The sequence below is a fragment of the Mesoplodon densirostris genome, unplaced genomic scaffold (assembly GCF_025265405.1).
Source record: "Mesoplodon densirostris isolate mMesDen1 unplaced genomic scaffold, mMesDen1 primary haplotype scaffold_41, whole genome shotgun sequence".
In the NCBI taxonomy this organism is placed as follows: domain Eukaryota; kingdom Metazoa; phylum Chordata; class Mammalia; order Artiodactyla; family Ziphiidae; genus Mesoplodon; species Mesoplodon densirostris.
This window is the reverse complement of record NW_026778197.1, coordinates 1341309-1362942: the sequence shown is the minus strand read 5'-3', so window position 1 is coordinate 1362942 and position 21634 is coordinate 1341309.

Here is a 21634-nt window from a genome sequence, read left to right as displayed (position 1 = left end):
TCACAATTATTCATGGTCTTCTCATCACAATGCTCCATGATTTTGTCATCACAATTCTCAATAAACTTGTCATCACAATGCTCCCTGACACTTGTCGTCAGTATGCTCCATGAACCCTGTCATGACAAGGCTCCATGCCTTTTTTTTTTTTTTTTTTTTCGGTATGCGGGCCTCTCACTCTTGTGGCCTCTCCCGTTGCGGAGCACAGGCTCCGGACGCTTAGGCTCCGGACGCGCAGGCTCAGCGGCCATGGCTCACGGGCCCAGCCGCTCCGCGGCATATGGGATCCTCCCAGACCGGGGCACGAACCCGTATCCCCTGCATCGGCAGGTGGACTCTCAACCACTGCAACACCAGGGAGCCCCTCCATGCCTTTTTCATCACAATGATCCATGCCCTTTTCATCGCAATGCTCCAAGACCCCTGTAATCACAATGCGCCATGCACTTGTCTTCACAAAGCTCCATGATGCATGTCATCAGAATGTTCCATGGACTTCTCATCACAATGCTACAAAAACACTGTAATCACAATGCTCTATCCCCCTTTTCATATCAATGATCCATGAACCCTGTCATCACAATGCACCATGCCCATCATCATAATGCTTCATGCTATTGTCATAACAATGAAATCAAAATGTTCCATGACCTCTGTCATAACAATGCTCCATAACCTGGTGATCACAATATTACATAACACTTGTCATCACAATGCCCCATGACGCTCGTGATCACAATTATCCATGGACTTCTCATCACAATGCTCCATGACCTTCGACATCACAATGCTCATTACACTTGTCATCAAAATGCTCCCTGACACTTGTTGTCTGTATGCGCCTTGAACCCTGTCATGACAAGGCTCCATGCCGTTTTCATCACAATGATCCATGCCCTTTTCATCACAATGCTCCAAGACCCCTGTAATCACAATGCTCCATGCCACGTTTCATCTCAATTCTCCATGAACCCTGTCATCACAATGCACCATGCCCATCATCATAATGCTTCAGGCTATTGTAATCACAATGAAATCAAAATGCTCCATGACCTCTGTCATCACAATGCTCCAAACCCTGGTGATCACAATGTTGCATAACACTTATCATCAGAACACCGCATGACGCTGATCATCACAGTTATCCATGGTCTTCTCATCACAATGCTCCATGACCTAGGTCATCACAATTCTCAATACACTTGTCATCACAATGCTCCCTTACACTTGTTGTCAGTATGCTCCATGAACCCTGTCATGACAAGGCTCCATGCCTTTTTCATCACAATGATCCATGCCCTTTTCATCACAATGCTCCAAGACCCCTGTAATCACAATGCTCCATGCCTTTGTCATCACAATGCTCCATGACGCATGTCATCAGAATGTTCCATGGACTTCTCATCACAATGCTCCATGCCCTTGTCATCACAATGCTGCAAGACCCCTGTAATCACAATGCTCCATGCCCCTTTTCATCTCAATGCTCCATGAACCCTGTCATCACAATGCTCCATGCCCTTGTTATCACAAAGATCCATGACACATGTCATCAGAATGTTCCATGGACTTCTCATCAAAATGCTCCATGTCCTTGTCATCACAATGCTCCAAGACCCCTGTAATCACAATGCTCCATGCCACTTTTCTTCTCAATGCTCCATGAACCCTGTCATCACAATGCACCTTGCCCATCATCATAATGCTTCAGGCTATTGTCATCACAATGAAATCAAAATGCTCCATGACCTCTGTTTTCACAATGCTCCAAACCCTCTTGATCACAATGTTGCATAACACTTATCATCACAACACACCATGGCGCTCATCATCACAATTATCCATGGTCTTCTCATCACAATGCTCCATGATCTTTGTCATCACAATTCTCAATACATTTGTCATCACAATGCTCCCTGACACTTGTCGTCAGTATGCTCCATGAACCCTGTCATGAAAAGGTTCCATGCATTTTTTATCACAATGACCCATACCCTTTTCTTCGCAATGCTCCAAAACCCCTGTAATCACAATGCTCCGTGCCCTTGTCATCACAAAGCTCCATGACGCATGTCATCAGAGTGTTCCATGTACTTCTCATCACAATGCTCCATGCCCTTGTCATCACAATGCTCCAAGACACCTGTAATCACAATGCTCCATGCCCCTTTTCATCTCAATGCTCCATGAAGCCTGTCATCACAATGCACCATGCCCATCATCATAATGCTTCAGTCTATTGTCATCACAATGAAATCAAAATGCTCCATGACCTCTGTCATAACAATGCTCCAAACCCTGGTGATCACAATGTTGCATAACACTTATCATCACAACACCCCATGACGCTCATCATCACAATTATCCATGGTCTTCTCATCACAATGCTCCATGACCTTTGTCATCACAATTCTCAATACACTTGTCATCACAATGCTCCCTTACACTTGTTGTCAGTAAGCTCCATGAACCCTGTCATGACACGGCTCCTTGCCTTTTTAGTCACAATGATCCATGCTCTTTTCATCGCAATGCTCCAAGACCCCTGTAATCACAATGCTCCATGCCCTTGTCATCACAATGCTCCAAGACCCCTGTAATCACAATGCTCCATGCCCCTGTTCATCTCAATGCTCCATGAACCCTGTCATCACAATGCACAATGCCCATCATCATAATGCTTCAGTCTATTGTCATCAAAATGAAATCAAAATGCTCCATGACCTCTGTCATCACAATGCTCCAAAACCTCTTGATCACAATGTTGCATAACACTTATCATCACAAAACCCCATGACGCTCATCATCACAATTATCCATGGTCTTCTCATCACAATGCTCAATGTCCTTTCTCATCAGAATTCTCAATACACTTGTCATCACAATGCTCCCTGACACTTGTCGTCAGTATGCTCCATGAACCCTGTATTGACAAGGCTCCATGCCTTTTTCATCACAATGATCCATGCCCTTTTCATCACAATGCTCCAAGACCCCTGTAATCACAATGATCCATGCCCGTGTCATCACAAAGCTCCATGATGCATGTCATCAGAATGTTCCACGGTCTTCTCATCACAATGCTCCATGCCCTTGTCATCACAATGCTCCAAGACCCCTGTAATCACAATGCTCCTTGCCCCTTTTCATCTCAATGCTCCATGAACCCTGTCATCACAATGCACCATGCCCATCATCATAATTCTTCAGGCTATTTTCATCACAATGAAATCAATATGCTCCATGTCCTCTGTCATCACAATGCTCCAAACCCTGGTGATCACAATGTTTCATAACACTTATCATCACAAAACCGCATGACGCTCATCATCACAATTATCCATGGTCTTCTCATCACAATGCTCCAGGTCCTTTGTCATCACAATTCTCAATACACTTGTCATCACAATGCTCCCTGATACTTTTCGTCAGTATGCTCCATGAACCCTGTCATGACAAGGCTCCATGGCTTTTTCATCACAATGACCCATGCCCTTTTCATCACAATGCTCCTAGACCCCTGTAATCCCAATGCTCCATGTCCTTGTCATCACAATCCTCCATGACGCATGTCATCAGAAGGTTCCATGGACTTCTCATCACAATGTTCCATGCCCTTGTCATCACAATGCTCAAAGACCACTGTAATGACAATGCTCCATGCCCCTTTTCATCTCAATTCTCCATGAACCCTGTCATCACAATGCACCATGCCCATCATCATAATGCTTCAGGCTATTGTCATCACAATGAAATCAAAATGCTCCATGACCTCTGTCATCACAATGCTCCAAACCCTGGTGATCACAATGTTGCATAACACTTATCATCACAACACCCCATGACGCTCATCATCACAATTATCCATGGTCTTCTCATCACAATGCTCCATGACCTTTGTCATCACAAATCTCAATACACTTGTCATCACAATGCTCCCTGACAATTGTCGTCAGTATGCTCCTTGAACCCTGTCATGACAAGGCTCCATGCCTTTTTCATCACAATGATCCATGCCCTTTTCATCTCAATGCTCCAAGACACCTGTAATCCCAATGCTCCATGCCTTTGTCATCACAATGCTCCATGACGCATGTCATCAGAATATTCCATGGCCTTCTCATCACAATGGTCCATGCCCTTGTCATCACAATGCTACAAGACGACTGTAATCACAATGCTCCATGCCCCTTTTCATCTCAATGCTCCATGAACCCTTTCATTACAATGCACCATGCCCATCATCATAATGCTTCAGGCTATTGTTATCACAATTAAATAAAAATGCTCCATGACCTCTGTCATCACAATGCTCCAAACCCTCTTGATCACAATGTTGCATAACATTTATCATCACAATACCCCATGACGCTCATCATCACAATTATTCATGGTCTTCTCATCACAATGCTCCATGATCTTTGTCATCACAATTCTCAATACACTTGTCATCACAATGCTCCCTGACACTTGTCGTCAGTATGCTCCATGAACCCTGTCATGACAAGGCTCCATGCCTTTTTCATCACAATGATCCATGCCCTTTTCATCGCAATGCTCCAAGACCCCTGTAATCACAATGCGCCATGCCCTTGTCTTCACAAAGCTCCATGATGCATGTCATCAGAATGTTCCATGGACTTCTCATCACAATGCTCCAAGAACGCAGTAATCACAATGCTCCATGCCCTTGTCATCACAAACCTCCATGATGCATGTCATCAGAATGTTCCATGGTCTTCTCATCACAATGCTCCATGCCCTTGTCATCACAATGCTCCAAGACCCCTGTAATCACAATGCTCCTTGCCCCTTTTCATCTCAATGCTCCATGAACCCTGTCATCACAATGCACCATGCCCATCATCATAATTCTTCAGGCTATTGTCATCACAATGAAATCAAAATGCTCCATGACCTCTGTCATCACAATGCTCCAAACCCTGGTGATCACAATGTTGCATAACACTTATCATCACAACACCCCATGACGCTCATCATCACAATTATCCATGGTCTTCTCATCACAATGCTCCATGTCCTTTGTCATCACAAATCTCAATACACTTGTCATCACAATGCTCCCTGACAATTGTCGTCAGTATGCTCCTTGAACCCTGTCATGACAAGGCTCCATGCCTTTTTCATCACAATGATCCATGCCCTTTTCATCTCAATGCTCCAAGACACCTGTAATCCCAATGCTCCATGCCTTTGTCATCACAATGCTCCATGACGCATGTCATCAGAATATTCCATGGCCTTCTCATCACAATGCTCCATGCCCTTGTCATCACAATGCTACAAGACGACTGTAATCACAATGCTCCATGCCCCTTTTCATCTCTATGCTCCATGAACTCTTTCATTACAATGCACCATGCCCATCATCATAATGCTTCAGGCTATTGTTATCACAATTAAATAAAAATGCTCCATGACCTCTGTCATCACAATGCTCCAAACCCTCTTGATCACAATGTTGCATAACATTTATCATCACAATACCCCATGACGCTCATCATCACAATTATTCATGGTCTTCTCATCACAATGCTCCATGATCTTTGTCATCACAATTCTCAATACACTTGTCATCACAATGCTCCCTGACACTTGTCGTCAGTATGCTCCATGAACCCTGTCATGACAAGGCTCCATGCCTTTTTCATCACAATGATCCATGCCCTTTTCATCGCAATGCTCCAAGACCCCTGTAATCACAATGCGCCATGCCCTTGTCTTCACAAAGCTCCATGATGCATGTCATCAGAATGTTCCATGGACTTCCCATCACAATGCTCCAAGAACACTGTAATTACAATGCTCTATCCCCCTTTTCATATCAATGATCCATGAACCCTGTCATCACAATGCACCATGCCCATCATCAAAATGCTTCAGGCTATTGTCATAACAATGAAATCAAAATGTTCTATGACCTCTGTCATAACAATGCTCCATAACCTTGTGATCACAATATTACATAACACTTGTCATCACAATGCCCCATGACGCTCGTGATCACAATTATCCATGGACTTCTCATCACAATGCTCCATGACCTTCGATATCACAATGCTCATTACACTTGTCATCAAAATGCTCCCTGACACTTGTTGTCTGTATGCTCCTTGAACCCTGTCATGACAAGGCTCCATGCCATTTTCATCACAATGATCCATGCCCTTTTCATCACAATGCTCCAAGACCTAAGTAATCACAAAGGTCCATGCCCTTGACATCACAAAGCTCTATGGCGCATGCCATCAGAATGCTCCTTGGTCTTCTCCTCACAATGCTCCATGCCCTTGTCATAGAAATGTTCCAAGACCCCTGTAATCACAATGCTCCATGCCCCTTTTCATCAGTATGCTCCATGAGACTTGTCATCACAAGTCTCCATGGTTTTGTCATTACAATGCTCCAGGAACTTGTCATCACAATGCTTCACGACCTTGTCATCAAAATTTTCAATGGCCCTTGTCATCATAATGCTCCAAGCCCTAATCATCACAATGCTCCATTATATTTGTCATCACAATCCTCCATTACATTTGGTATCACAATGCTCCATGCCATTGTCTTCGCAATGGACCATGACATATTTCATCACAATGCTCCCTGACACCTGTCTTCACAATACTACATGACCTTATCATCACAATGCTCCATGCCCTTGTCATTACAATGCATCATTCCCACTCCCTTCACAATAATCTGTGAAACTTGTCAGACCAATGCTCCATGCCACTGTCATCACAATGTTCCATGCCCTTGTCATCACAATGCTCCATGACCCCTGTCATCACAATGCTCCATGACTCCAGTCATCACAATGCTTCATAACGTTTGTGATCACAATGGTCCATGTCCACGTCTTCACAAGGCTCTGTGACTTTTTTAACCACAATGCTTCATGAACTTTTCATCACAATTCTCTGTGAAACTTGTCATCACAATGCTCCATGTCTTTGTCAGAACAATGCTCCAAGACCATTGTCATCAAAATCTGCCACGCGCATTTCATCACAACGGTCCACAACCTTGTCATTGCAATGCTCCATAAACTTTGTAATCACAATGGTCCATGCACTTCTCATCAAAATGCTCTCTCACCAGTGATATCACAAAGTTCGATCACTAGTCATCACAATAATCCCTCACCTTTGTAATCACAATATTCCATGACCCTGTCATCACAATGCTACATCCCATTACCATCACAATGTTCCATGACCCCTGCCATCACAATGTTCCATAACCCCTGTCATCAAAATGCTCTATGACCCGTTCCATCCCAAAGCTCCAAGACCCCTGACATCACAAAGGCCTATAACCCCTGCCATCAAAATGTTCCATTACACTTTTTATCAAATTGCTGCATGACCCTGTCATCAAAAGACTCCCTGCCCTTCTCATCACAATGCACCATGCACTTGTCATCAACATGCTCCATGACTTGTCATCACAAAGCTCCAAGACCCTTGGCATCACAATGATCCATGTCATTGTCATCACAATGCTCCATGAACCCTCTCATCACATTGCTCCATGCCCTTGTCATCACAAAGCTCCATGACACTTGTCATCACAATGCTCGATGCCCTTCTCATCACAATGCTCCATGCCCTTGTCATTACAGTACTGCATGACCCATGTAACACAGTGTTCCGTGCCCTTGTCATCACAATGCTCCATGCCCACTATCATCACAATAATCCATGAAACATTTCAGACCAAAGTTCCATACGCTTCTCATCACAATGCTCCATTACCCCTGTCATAACAATGCACAATGAAACCTGCCATCACAATGATCCACGGCCTAGTCATCACAAGGTTCCATGATAATTCTCATCTCAATGCTCAAGACCCCTGATATCACAATGCTCCATGCCCTGGTCATCACAATGCTCCATGATGCATGTCATCAGAATGTTCCATGGCCTTCTCATCACAATGCTCCATGCCCTTGTCATCACAATGCACCATGCCCATCATCATAATGCTTCAGTCTATTGTCAACACAATGAAATCAATATTCTGCATGACCTCTGTCATCATAATGCTCCAAACCCTTGTGATCACAATGTTGCATAACACGTATCATCACAACACCCCATGACGCTCATCATCATAATTATCCATGGTCTTCTCATCACAATGCTCCATGATCTTTCTCATCACAATGCTCAATAAACTTATCATCACAATGCTCCCTGATCCTTGTCGTCATTATGCTCCTTGAACCCTGTCATGACAAGTTTCCATGCATTTTTCATCACAATGATCCATGACCATTTCATCACAATGCTCCAAGGTCCCTGTAATCACAATGCTCCATGCCCTTGTCATCACAAAACTCCATGACGCATGTCATCAGAATGCTCCATGGCTTTCTCATCACAATGCTCTATGCCCTATTTATAACAATGCTCCAAGACCCCTGTAATCACAATGCTCCATGCCCATTTTCATCAGAATGCTCCATGAGACTTGCCATCACAAGTCTCCATGGTCTTCTCATCACAATGTTCCAGGACCTTGACATCACCATGATCCAATCCCTTGTCATCACAATGCTCCATGACACCTGTCATCACAATAATCCATGAATATTTTCAGCCCAATGCTCCTCGACCTTCTCATCACAATGCTCCATTGCCAATATAATCACAATGCTCCATGACCACAGTCATCACAACACTCCATGACACCTGACAACACAATGATCCAGGACTCTTGTCATCACAATGCTCCATTCCCTTGTCGTCACAATGCTACTTGACACCTGTCATCACAACTCTCCATGAACATTTTCAGCCCAGTGCTCCATGACCCTTGTCATCACAATTATCCATTCCCTTGTCATCCCAGTGCTCCATGACCCCTGTATTCACAATGCTCCTTGACGCTTGTCCTCACAGTGCTCCATGACACATGTCATCACAATGCTCCATGCCTTTGTCAGCAAAATGCTACATGACCTTGTCATTAAAATGCTCTATGTGCTTGTCATCACAATACTCCTTTTCTTTTATCATCACAATCCTCCTTGAAATTTGGGATGACATTGCTTCATGCCCTTGTCATCACAATGCTCCATGCTCCTTGAAATCAAAATGATTCATGACCTCTGTCATCACAATGCTCCAAACCCTTGTGATCACAATGTTTCATAACACTTGTCATCACAACGCTCCATGATGCCTGTCATCATAATACTCCATGCCCTTTTCATCACAATTCTCCATGATCTTTGTCACCACAATTCTCAATACACTTGTCATCACAATGCTCCCTGATACTTGTCATCAGAATGCTCCTTGAAACCTGTAACGAAAAGGCTCCATGCCTTTTTCATCACAATACCCTATGCCATTTTCATCACAATGCTCCATGCCACTGTCATCAAAATACTCCACAAGCTTGTCATCAGAATGCTCCATGACCCTTGTCATCACAATTCTCCATGCACTTGTCAGCACAATGCTCCCTGACCCTTGTCATCACAATGCTCCAAGCCATTGTCATCACAATGCTCCATTACCTTTGTCATCAGAATCCTCCAAGACACTTGGCATCCCAATGCTCCATGCCCTTGTCATCACAATGCGCCATTCCAACTGTCATCGCAACAATCCATGAAACGTATTAGACCAATGTTCCATGCCCTTGTCATCACAATGCTCCATGCCCTTGTTATCACAATGCTCCATGACCCCTGTCATCACAATGCACAGTGACTCCAGTCATTACAATGCTTCATGACCTTTGTCATCACAATGGTCCATGCCCTCATCATCAACAGTCTCTGTGACCTTTTTAACCACAATGCTCCATGAACTTTTCATCACAATGCTCTTTGACCCTGTTCATCACAATGCTCTATGCCTTTCTCAGCACAATGCTCCATGACCCTTGTCATCACAATGCTCCATGCGCTTGTCAGCACAATGCTCCATGACACATGTCATCACAATGCACCATGCGCTTGTCATCACAGTGCTCCACAACATTGTCATCACAATGCTCCATAAAATTTGTCATCACAATGCTCCATGCATTTCTCATCAAAATGCTCTCTCACCACTGATATCACAATGCTACATCACTGTTTGTCACAATACTCCCTCACCCCTGTCATCACAATGTTCCATGACTCCTGTCATCACAATGCTACATGCACTAATCTTCACAATGTTCGATGACCCCTGACATCACAATGTTCCATAACAGCTGTCATCAAAATGTTCCATGACACTTTTCATCAAATTGCTCCATGACCCTGTCATCAGAATGCTCCCTGCCCTTCTCATCACAATGCACAACTCCCTTGCCATCAAAATGCTCCATGACCTTTGTCATCACAAAGATCCATGACCCTTGGCATCACAATGCTCCATGTCATTGTCATCACAATGCTCCATGAACGCTCTCATCACATTGCTCCATGCCCTTGTCTTCACACAGCTCCATGACACATGTCATCAGAATGCTCCATGGCCTTCTCATCACAATGCACCATGCCCATCATCATAATGCTTCATGCTATTTTCATAACAGTGAAATCAAAATGTTCCATGACCTCTGTCATAACAATGCTCTAAACCCTTGTGATCACAATATTCCATAACACTTGTCATCACAATGCCCCATGACGCTCGTCATCACAATTATCCATGGTCTTCTCATCACAATGCTCCATGACCTTCGTCATCACAATGCTTAATACACTTGTCATCATCATGCTCCCTGACACTTGTTGTTTGTATGCTTCCTGTACCCTGTCATGTCAAGGCTCCATGCCTTTTTCGTCACAATGATCCATGCCCTTTTCATCACAATGCTTCAAGTCCCATGTAATCACAATGGTCCATGCCATTGTCATCACAAATCTCAGTGACGCATGCCATCAGAATGCTCCTTGGTCTTCTCCTCACAATGCTCCATGCCCTTGTCTTCACCATGTTCCAAGACCCCTGTAATCACAATGCTCCATGCCCCTTTTCATCAGTATGCTCCATGAGACTTCTCATCACAAGGCTCCATGGTTTTGTCACCACAATGCTCCAGGAACTTGTCATCACAAAGCTTCACGACCTTGTCATCAAAATTTTCAATGGCCCTTGTCATCATAATGCTCCAAGCCCTAATCATCACAATGCTCCATTATATTTGTCATCACAATCCTCCATTACATTTGGTATCACAAAGCTTCATGCCATTGTCATCGCCATGGACCATGGCATATGTCATCACAATGCTCCCTGACACCTGACTTCACAATACTCCATGAACTTATTATCACAATGATCCATGCCCTTGTCATCACAATGCACCATGCCCACTCTCATCACAATAATCTATGAAACATGTCAGACAAATGCTGCATGCCACTGTCATCACAATGCTCCATGCCCTTGTCATCAAAATGCTCCATTACCCCTGTCATCAAAATGCTCCGTGACTGCAGTCATCACAATGCTTCATAACGTTTGTCATCACAATGGTCCATGCCCGCGACATCAAAATGCTCTGTGACCTTTGTAACCACAATGCTCCATGGACTTTTCATCACAATGCTTTGTGACACTTGTCATCACAATGCTCTATGCCTTTCTCAGAACAATGCTCCATGACCCTTGTCATCACACTGCTCCAAGCCATTGTCATCACAATGCACCATTACCTTTGTCATCAGAATCCTCCATGATACTAGGCATCACAATGCTCCATGCCATTGTCATCACAATGGGCCATTACATATGTCATCACAATGCTCCCTGAAACCTGTCTTCACAATACTGCATGACCTGGTCATCACAATGCTCGATGCCCTTTTCATGCCAATGCGCCATTCCAACTGTCATCGCAACAATCCTTGAAAATTATTAGACCAATGTTCCATGCCTTTGTCATCACAATTCTCCATGCACTTGTTATCACAATGCTTCCAGACACTTGTCGTCAGTATGCTCCATGAACTGTGTCATGAATAGGCTCCATGCCTTTTTCATCACAATGATCCTTGTCTTTTTCATCACAATGGTCCAAGACACCTGTAATCACAATGCTCCATGCCCTTGTCATCACAAAGCTCCATGATGCATGTCATCAGAATGTTCCATGGACTTCTCATCACAATGCTCCATGCCCTTGTCATCACAATGCTCCAAGACCCCTGTAATCACAATGCTCCATGCCCCTTTTCATCTCAATGCTCCATGAACCCTGTCATCACACTGCACCATGCCCATCATCATAATGCTTCAGGCTATTGTCATCACAATGAAATCAAAATGCTCCATGACCTCTGTCATCACAATGCTCCAAACCCTGGTGATCACAATGTTGCATAACACTTATCATCACAACACCCCATGACGCTCATCATCACAATTATCCATGGTCTTCTCATCACAATGCTCCATGACCTTTGTCATCACAATTCTCAATACACTTGTCATCACAATGCTCCCTGACATTTGTCGTCAGTATGCTGCATGAACCGTGTCATGACAAGTCTCCATGCCTTTTTCATCACAATGAACCATGCCCTTTTCATCGCAATGCTCCAAGACCAATGTAATCACAGTGCTCCATGCCCTAGTCATCACAAAGCTCCTTGACGCATGTCATCAGAATGTTCCATGGACTTCTCACCCCAATGCTCCATGCCCTTGTCATCACAATTCTCCAAGACCGCTGTAATCAGAATGCTCCATGCCCATTTTCATCTCAATGCTCCATGAACCCTGTCATCACAATGCACCATGCCCATCATCATAATGATTCAGGCTATTGTCATCACAATGAAATCAAAATGCTCCATGACCTTGTCAACACAATGCTCCAAGCCCCAGTGATCACAATGTTGCATAACACTTATCATCACAACACCCCATGACGCTCATCATCACAATTATCCATGGTCTTCTCATCACAATGCTCCATGACCTTTGTCATCACAATTCTCAATACACTTGTCATCACAATGCTCCCTGACATTTGTCGTCAGTATGCTGCATGAACCGTGTCATGACAAGTCTCCATGCCTTTTTCATCACAATGAACCATGCCCTTTTCATCGCAATGCTCCAAGACCAATGTAATCACAGTGCTCCATGCCCTAGTCATCACAAAGCTCCTTGACGCATGTCATCAGAATGTTCCATGGACTTCTCATCCCAATGCTCCATGCCCTTGTCATCACAATTCTCCAAGACCGCTGTAATCAGAATGCTCCATGCCCATTTTCATCTCAATGCTCCATGAACCCTGTCATCACAATGCACCATGCCCATCATCATAATGATTCAGGCTATTGTCATCACAATGAAATCAAAATGCTCCATGACCTTGTCAACACAATGCTCCAAGCCCCAGTGATCACAATGTTGCATAACACTTATCATCACAACACCCCATGACGCTCATCATCACAATTATCCATGGTCTTCTCATCACAATGCTCCATGACCTTTGTCATCACAATTCTCAATACACTTGTCATCACAATGCTCCCTGACACTTGTCGTCAGTATGCAACATGAACCCTGTCATGACAAGGCTCCATGCCTTTTTCATCTCAATGATCCATGCCCTTTTCATCACAATGCTCCAAGACCCCTGTAATCACAATGCTCCATGCCCTTGTCATCACAAAGCTCCATGACGCATGTCATCAGAATGTTCCATGGACTTCTCATCACAATGCTTCATGCTCTTGTCATCACAATGCTCCAAGACCCCTGTAATCACAATGCTCCATGCCACGTTTCATCTCAATGCACCATTAACCCTTTCATCACAATGCACCATGCCCATCATCATAATGTTTCAGGCTATTGTCATCACAATGAAATCAAAATGCTCCATGACCTCTGTCATCACAATGCTCCAAACCCTGGTGATCACAATGTTGCATAACACTAATCATCACAACACCCCATGACGCTCATCATCACAATTATCCATGGTCTTCTCATCACAATGCTCCATGAACCTTGTCATCACAATTTTCAATACACTTGTCATCACAATGATCCCTGACATTTGTCGTCAGTTTGCTCCATGAACACTCTCATGACAAGGCTCCATGCCTTTTTCATCACAATGATCCATGCCCTTTTCATCACAATGCTCCAAGACCCCTGTAATCACAATGCTCCATGCCATTCTCATCACAAAGATCCATGACACATGTCATCAGAATGTTCCATGGAATTCTCATCACAGTGGTTCATGCCCTTGTCATCACAATGCGCCAAACCCCTGTAATCAGAATGCTCCATGCCCCTTTTCATCTCAATGCTCCATGAACCCTGTCATCACAATGCACCATGCCCATCATCATAATGCTTCAGGCAATGTTCATCACAATGAAATAAACATGCTCCATGACCACTGTCATCACAATGCTCCAAAACCTCTTGATCACAATGTTGCATAACACTTATCATCACAACACCCCATGATGCTCATCATCACAATTATCCATGGTCTTCTCATCACAATGCTCCATGACATTTGTCATCACAATTCTCAATACACTTGTCATCACAATGCTCCCTGACACTTGTCGTCAGTATGCTCCATGAACACTGTCATGACAAGGCTCCATGCCTTTTTCATCACAATGACCCCTGCCCTTTTCTTCGCAATGCCCCAAGACTCCTGTAATCAAAATGCTCCATGCCCTTGTCATCACAAAGCTCCATGATGCATGTCATCAGAATGTTCCATGGACTTCTCATCACAATGCTACATGTCTTTGTCATCACAATGCTACAAGACCACTGTAACAGAATGCTCCATGCCCCTTTTCACCTGAATATTCCATGAACGCTCTCATCACAATGCACCATGCCCATCATCATAATGCTTCAGGATATTTTCATCACAATGAAATCAAAATGCTCCATGACCTCTGTCATCACAATGCTCCAAACCCTGGTGATCACAATGTTGCATAACACTTATCATCACAACACCCCATGACGCTCATCATCACAATTATCCATGGTCTTCTCAACACAATTCTCCATGACCTTTGTCATCACAATTCTCAATACACTTGTCATCACAAGGCTCCCTACACTTGTCGTCAGTATGCTCCATGAAACCTCTCATGACAAGGCTCCATGCCTTTTTCATCACAATGACCCATGCCCTATTCATCGCAATGCTCCAAGACTCCTGTAATCACAATGCTCCATTCCCTTTTCATCACAAAGCTCCAAGACCCCTGTAATTACCATGCTCCATGCCCCTTTTCATCTCAATGCTCCAAGAACACTGTAATCACAATGCTCTATGCCCCTTTTCATCTCAATGATCCATGAACCCTTTCATCACAATGCACCATGCCCATCATCATAATGCTTCATGCTGTTGTCATAACAATGAAATAAAAATGCTCCATGACCTCTGTCATAACAATGCTCCAAACACTTGTGATCACAATATTCCATAACACTTGTCATCACAATGCCCCATGACGCTCATCATCACAAATATCCACGGACTTCTCATCTCAATGCTCCATGACCTTCGTCATCACAATGCTCAATACACTTGTCATCAACATGCTCCCTGACACTTGTTGTCTGTATGCTCCTTGAACCCTGTCATGACAAGGCTCCATGCCTTTTTCATCACAATGATCCATGCCCTTTTCATCACAATGCTCCAAGTCCCATGTAATCACAATGGTCCATGCCATTGTCATTCACAAAGCTCAATGACGCATGCCATCAGAATGCTCCTTGGTCTTCTCTTCACAATTCTATATGCCCTTATCATCACAATGTTCCAAGACCCCTGTAATCACAATGCTGCATGCCCCTTTTCATCAGTATGCTCCATGAGACTTGTCATCACAAGGCTCCATAGTTTTGTCATCACAATGCTCCAGGACCTTTTCATCACAATGCTTCACGAACTTGTCCTGAAAATTTTCAATGGCCCTTGTTATCATAATACTCCAACCCTAATCATCACAATGCTCCATTATATTTGTCATCACAAACCTCCATTACATTGGTTATCACAATGCTACATGCCATTGTCATCGCAATGGACCATGACATATGTCATCACAATGCTCCCTGACACCTGTCTTCACAATACTCCATGACCTTATCATCACAATGCTCCATGCCCTTGTCAGCAAAATGCACCATGCCCACTCTCATCACAATAATGTATGAAACTTATCAGACCAATGCTCCATGCCACTGTCATCACAATGCTCCATGCCCTTATCATCACAAGGCTCCATGACCCCTGTCATCACAATGTTCCTTGACTCCAATCATCACAATGCTTCATAACGTTTGTCATTCCCATGGTCCATGCCCACGTCATCACAAGGCTCTTTGAAATTTGTAACCACAATGCTCCATGAACATTTCATAACAATTCTCTGTGAAACTTGTCATCACAATGCTCCATGTCTTTGTCAGAACAATGCTCCATGACCATTGTCATCAGAATGTGCCACGCGCATTTCATCACAACGGTCCACAACCTTGTCATTACAATGCGCCATAAACCTTGTAATCACAATGGTAAATGCAATTCTCATCAAAATGCTCTCTCACAAGACATATCACAATGTTCCATCACTAGTCATCAAAATACTCCCTCACCCTTGTAATCAGCATGTTCCATGACCCTGTCATCACAATGCTACATCCCCTTATCATCACAATGTTCCATGACTCCTGCCATCACAATGTTCCATAAGCCCTGTCATCAAAATGCTCAATGACCCTTTCCATCCCAAAGCTCCATGACCCCTGACATCACAAAGTTCTATAACCCCTGCCATCAAAATGTTCCATTACACTTTTTATCAAATTGCGGCATGACCCGGTCATCAAAATGCTCCTTGCCTTCTCATCAAAATGCTCCATGACTTGTCATCACAAAGCTCCAAGACCCTTGGCATCACAATGCTCCATGTCATTGTCATCACAATGCTCCATGAACCCTCTCATCACATTGCTCCATGCTCTTGTCATCACAAAGCGCCATGACACTTGTCATCACAATGCTCGATGCCCTTCTCATCACAATGCTCCATGCCCTTGTCATTACAGGCCTGCATGACCCATGTATCACAGTGCTCCGTGCCCTTGTCATCACAATGCTCCATGCCCACTCTCATCACAATAATCCATGACACATTTCAGACCAAAGTTCCATAACCTTCTCATCACTATGCTCCATTACCCCTGTCATAACAATGCACCATGACCCCTGCCATCACAATTATCCACGGCCTAGTCATCAAAAGACTCCATGATACTTCTCATCACAATGCTCAAAACCCCTGAAATCACAATGCTCCATGCCCTTGTCATCACAAAGCTCCATGACGCATGTCATCAGAATGTTCCATGGCTTTCTCATCACAATGCTCCATGCCCTTGTCATCAAAATGCTCCAAGACCCTTGGAATCACAATGCTCCATGCCCCTTTTCATCTCAATGCTCCATGAACCCTGTCATCACAATGCTCCAAGACCCTTGTAATCACAATGCTCCATGCCCCTTTTCATCTCAATGCTCCATGAACCGTGTCATCACAATGCACCATGCCCATCATCATAATGCTTCAGGCTATTGTCATCACAATGAAATCAATATTCTCCATGACCTCTGTCATCATAATGCTCCAAACCCTTGTGATCACAATGTTCCATAACACGTATCATCACAAAACCCCATGACGCTCATCATCACAATTATCCATGGTCTTCTCATCACAATGCTCCATGATCTTTGTCATCACAATACTCAATACACTTATCATCACAATGCTCCCTGACCCTTGTCATCAGTATGCTCCTTGAACCCTGTCATGACAAGTTTCCATGCATTTTTCATCACAATGATCCATGACCATTTCATCACAATGCTCCAAGGTCCCTGTAATCACAATGCTCCATTCCCTTGTCATCACAAATCTCCATGACGCATGTCATCAGAATGCTCCATGGCCTTCTCATCACAATGCTCTATGCCCTAGTCAACACAATGCTCCAAGACCCATGTATTCACAATGTTTCATGCCCCTTTTCATCAGAATGCTCCATGAGACTTGCCATTACAAGTCTCAATGGTTTTCTCATCACAATATTCCAGGACTTTGTCATCACCATGATCCATTCCCTTGTCATCACAATGCTCCATGATCCCTGTCATCACAATAATCCATGAACATTTTCAGCCCAGTGCTCCACGACCTTCTCATCAAAATGCTCCATTGCCAATATCATCACAATGCTCCATGACCTCTGTCATCACAACACTCCATGACACCTGACAACAAAGGATCCGGGACACTTGTCATCGCAATGCTCCATTCCCTAGTCATCACAATGCTCCATGACACCTGTCATCACAACTCTCCATGAACATTTTCAGCCCAGTGCTCCATGTCCCTTGTTATCACAATGATCCATGCCCCTGTCATCCCAATACTCCATGACCCCTATATTCACAATGCTCCTTGACACTTCTCATCACAGTGCTCCATGACACAAGTCATCACAATGCTCCATGCCTTTGTCAGCAAAATGCTACTTGACCTTGTCATTACAATCCTCTATGCGCTTGTCATCACAATACTCCATTTCCATTGTCATCACAATCCTCCATGAATTTAGGGATCACATTGCTTCATGCCCTTGTCATCACAATGCTCCATGCTCCTTGAAATCAAAATGATCCATGACCTCTGTCATCACAATGATCCAAACCTTTGTGATCACAATGTTCCTTAACACTTGTCATCACAACGCTCCATGATGACTGTCATCAAACTACTCCATGCCCTTTTCATCACAATGCTCCATGACATTTGTCACCACAATTCTCAATACACTTGTCATCACAATGCTCCCTGACACTTGTCATCAGAATGCTCCTTGAACCCTGTCACGAATAGGCTCCATGCCTTTTTCATCACAATGCCCCATGCCGTTTTCCTCACAATGCTCCATGCCATTGTCATCAAAATACACCACAAGCTTTTCATCAGAATCCTCCCTGACACTTGGCAGCACAATGCTCCATGCCATACTCATCACAATGGGCCATTACATATGTGATCACAATGCTCCCTGACACCTGTCTTCACAATACGGCATGACCTGGTCATCACAATGCTCCATGCCCTTGTCATCACAGTGTGCCATTCCAACTTTCATCGCAATACTCCATGAAGCTTATTAGACCAATGTTCCATGCCCTTGTCATCACAATGCTCCATGCCCTTGTTATCACAATGCTCCATGACCCCTGTCATCACAATGCTCCGTGACTCCAGTCATCACAATGCTTCATGACCTTTGTCATCACAATGGTCCATGCCCTCGTCATCAACAGTCTCTGTGACCTTTTTAAACACAATGTGCCATGAACTTTTCATCACAATACTCTTTGACACTTGTCATCACTATGCTCTATGCCTTTCTCAGCACAATGGTACATGACCTTTGTCATCACAATGCTCCATTCGCTTGTCAGCACAATGCTCCATGACGCATGTCATCACAATGCACCATGCACTTGTCATCACAGTGCTCCACAACATTGTCTTCACAATGCTCCATAAAATTTGTCATCACAATGCTCCATGCACTTCTCATCAAAATGCTCTCTCACCACAGATATCACAATGCTACATCACTATTTGTCACAATACTCCCTCACTCCTGTGATCACAATGTTCCATGACTCCTGTCATCACAATGCTACATGCACTTATCATCATAATGTTCGATGACCCCTGAAATCACAATGTTCCATAACACCTGTCATCAAAATGTTCCATGCCACTTTTCATCAAGTTGCTCCATGACCCTGTCATCACAATGCTCCCTGCCCTTCTCATCACAATGCACAACGCCCTTGCCATCAAAATGCTCCATGACCTTTGTCATCACAATGATCCATGACACTTGGCATCACAATGCTCCATGTCATTGTCATCACAATGCTCCATGAACGCTCTCATCACATTGCTCCATGCCCTTGTCTTCACATAGCTCCATGACACATGTTATCAGAATGCTCCATGGCTTTCTCATCACAATGCTCCATGCCCTTGCCATCACAATGCTCCATTACATCTGTCATAACAATGCTCAATGAACTCTGCCATCAGGATGTTCCATGGTCTTGTCATCACAAGGCTCCATGACCCTTCTCATCACAATGCTCCAAGACCACTGTATCCCAATGCTCCATGCCCATTTTCATCTCAATGATCCATGAACCCCTTCATCACAATGCACCATGCCCATCATCATAATGCTTCATGCTATTGTAATAACAATGAAATCAAAATGCTCCATGACCTTTGTCATAACAATGCTCCAAACACTTGTGATCACAATATTCCATAACACTTGTCATCACAATGCCCCAGGATGCTCGTCATCACAATTATCCATGGTCTTCTCATCACAATGCTCCATGACCTTCGTCATCAAAATGCTCAATACACTTGTCATCAACATGCTCCCTGACACTTGTTGTCTGTATGCTCCTTGAACCCTGTCATGACAAGGCTCCATGCCTTTTTCATCACAATGATCCATGCCCTTTTCATCACAATGCTCCAAGTCCCATGTAATCACAATGGTCCATGCCATTGTCATCACAAAGCTCAATGACTCATGCCATCAGAATGCTCCTTGGTCTTCTCCTCACAATTCTACATGCCCTTATCATCACAATGTTCCAAGACCCCTGTAATCACAATGCTCCATGCCCCTTTTCATCAGTATGCTCCATGAGACTTGTCATCACAAGGCTCCATAGTTTTGTCATCACAATGCTCCAGGACCTTTTCATCACAATGCTTCACGACCTTGTCCTGAAAATTTTCAGTGGCCCTTGTCATCATAATGCTCCAAGCCCTAATCATCACAATGCTCCATTATATTTGTCATCACAATCCTCCATTACATTGGGTATCACAATGCTCCATGCCATTGTCATCGCAATGGACCATGACATATGTCATCACAATGCTCCCTGACACCTGTCTTCACAATACTCCATGACCTTATCATCACAATGCTCCTTGCCCTTGTCAGCAAAATGCACCATGCCCACTCTCATCACAATAATCTATGAAACTTGTGAGACCAATGCTCCATGCCACTGTCATCACAATGCTCCATGCCCTTGTCATCACAATGCTCCATGACCCCTGTCATCACAATGCTCCGTGACTCCAGTCATCACAATGCTTCATAATGTTTGTCATCACAATGGTCCATGCCCGCGTCATCAACAGTCTCTGTGATATTTTAAACACAATGCTCCATGAACATTTCATCACAATGCTCTTTGACCCTTTTCATAACAATGCTCTATGCCTTTCTCAGCACAATTCTCCATGACCCTTGTCCTCACAATGCTCCATGCACATGTCTGCACAATGCTCCATGACACATGTCATCAGAATGCACCATGCGCTTGTCATCACAGTGCTCCACCATCTTGTCATCTCAATGCTCCAGAAAACTTGTCATCAAAATGCTCCATGCACTTCTCATAAAAATGCTCTCTCAACACTGATGTCACAATGTTACATCACTATTCG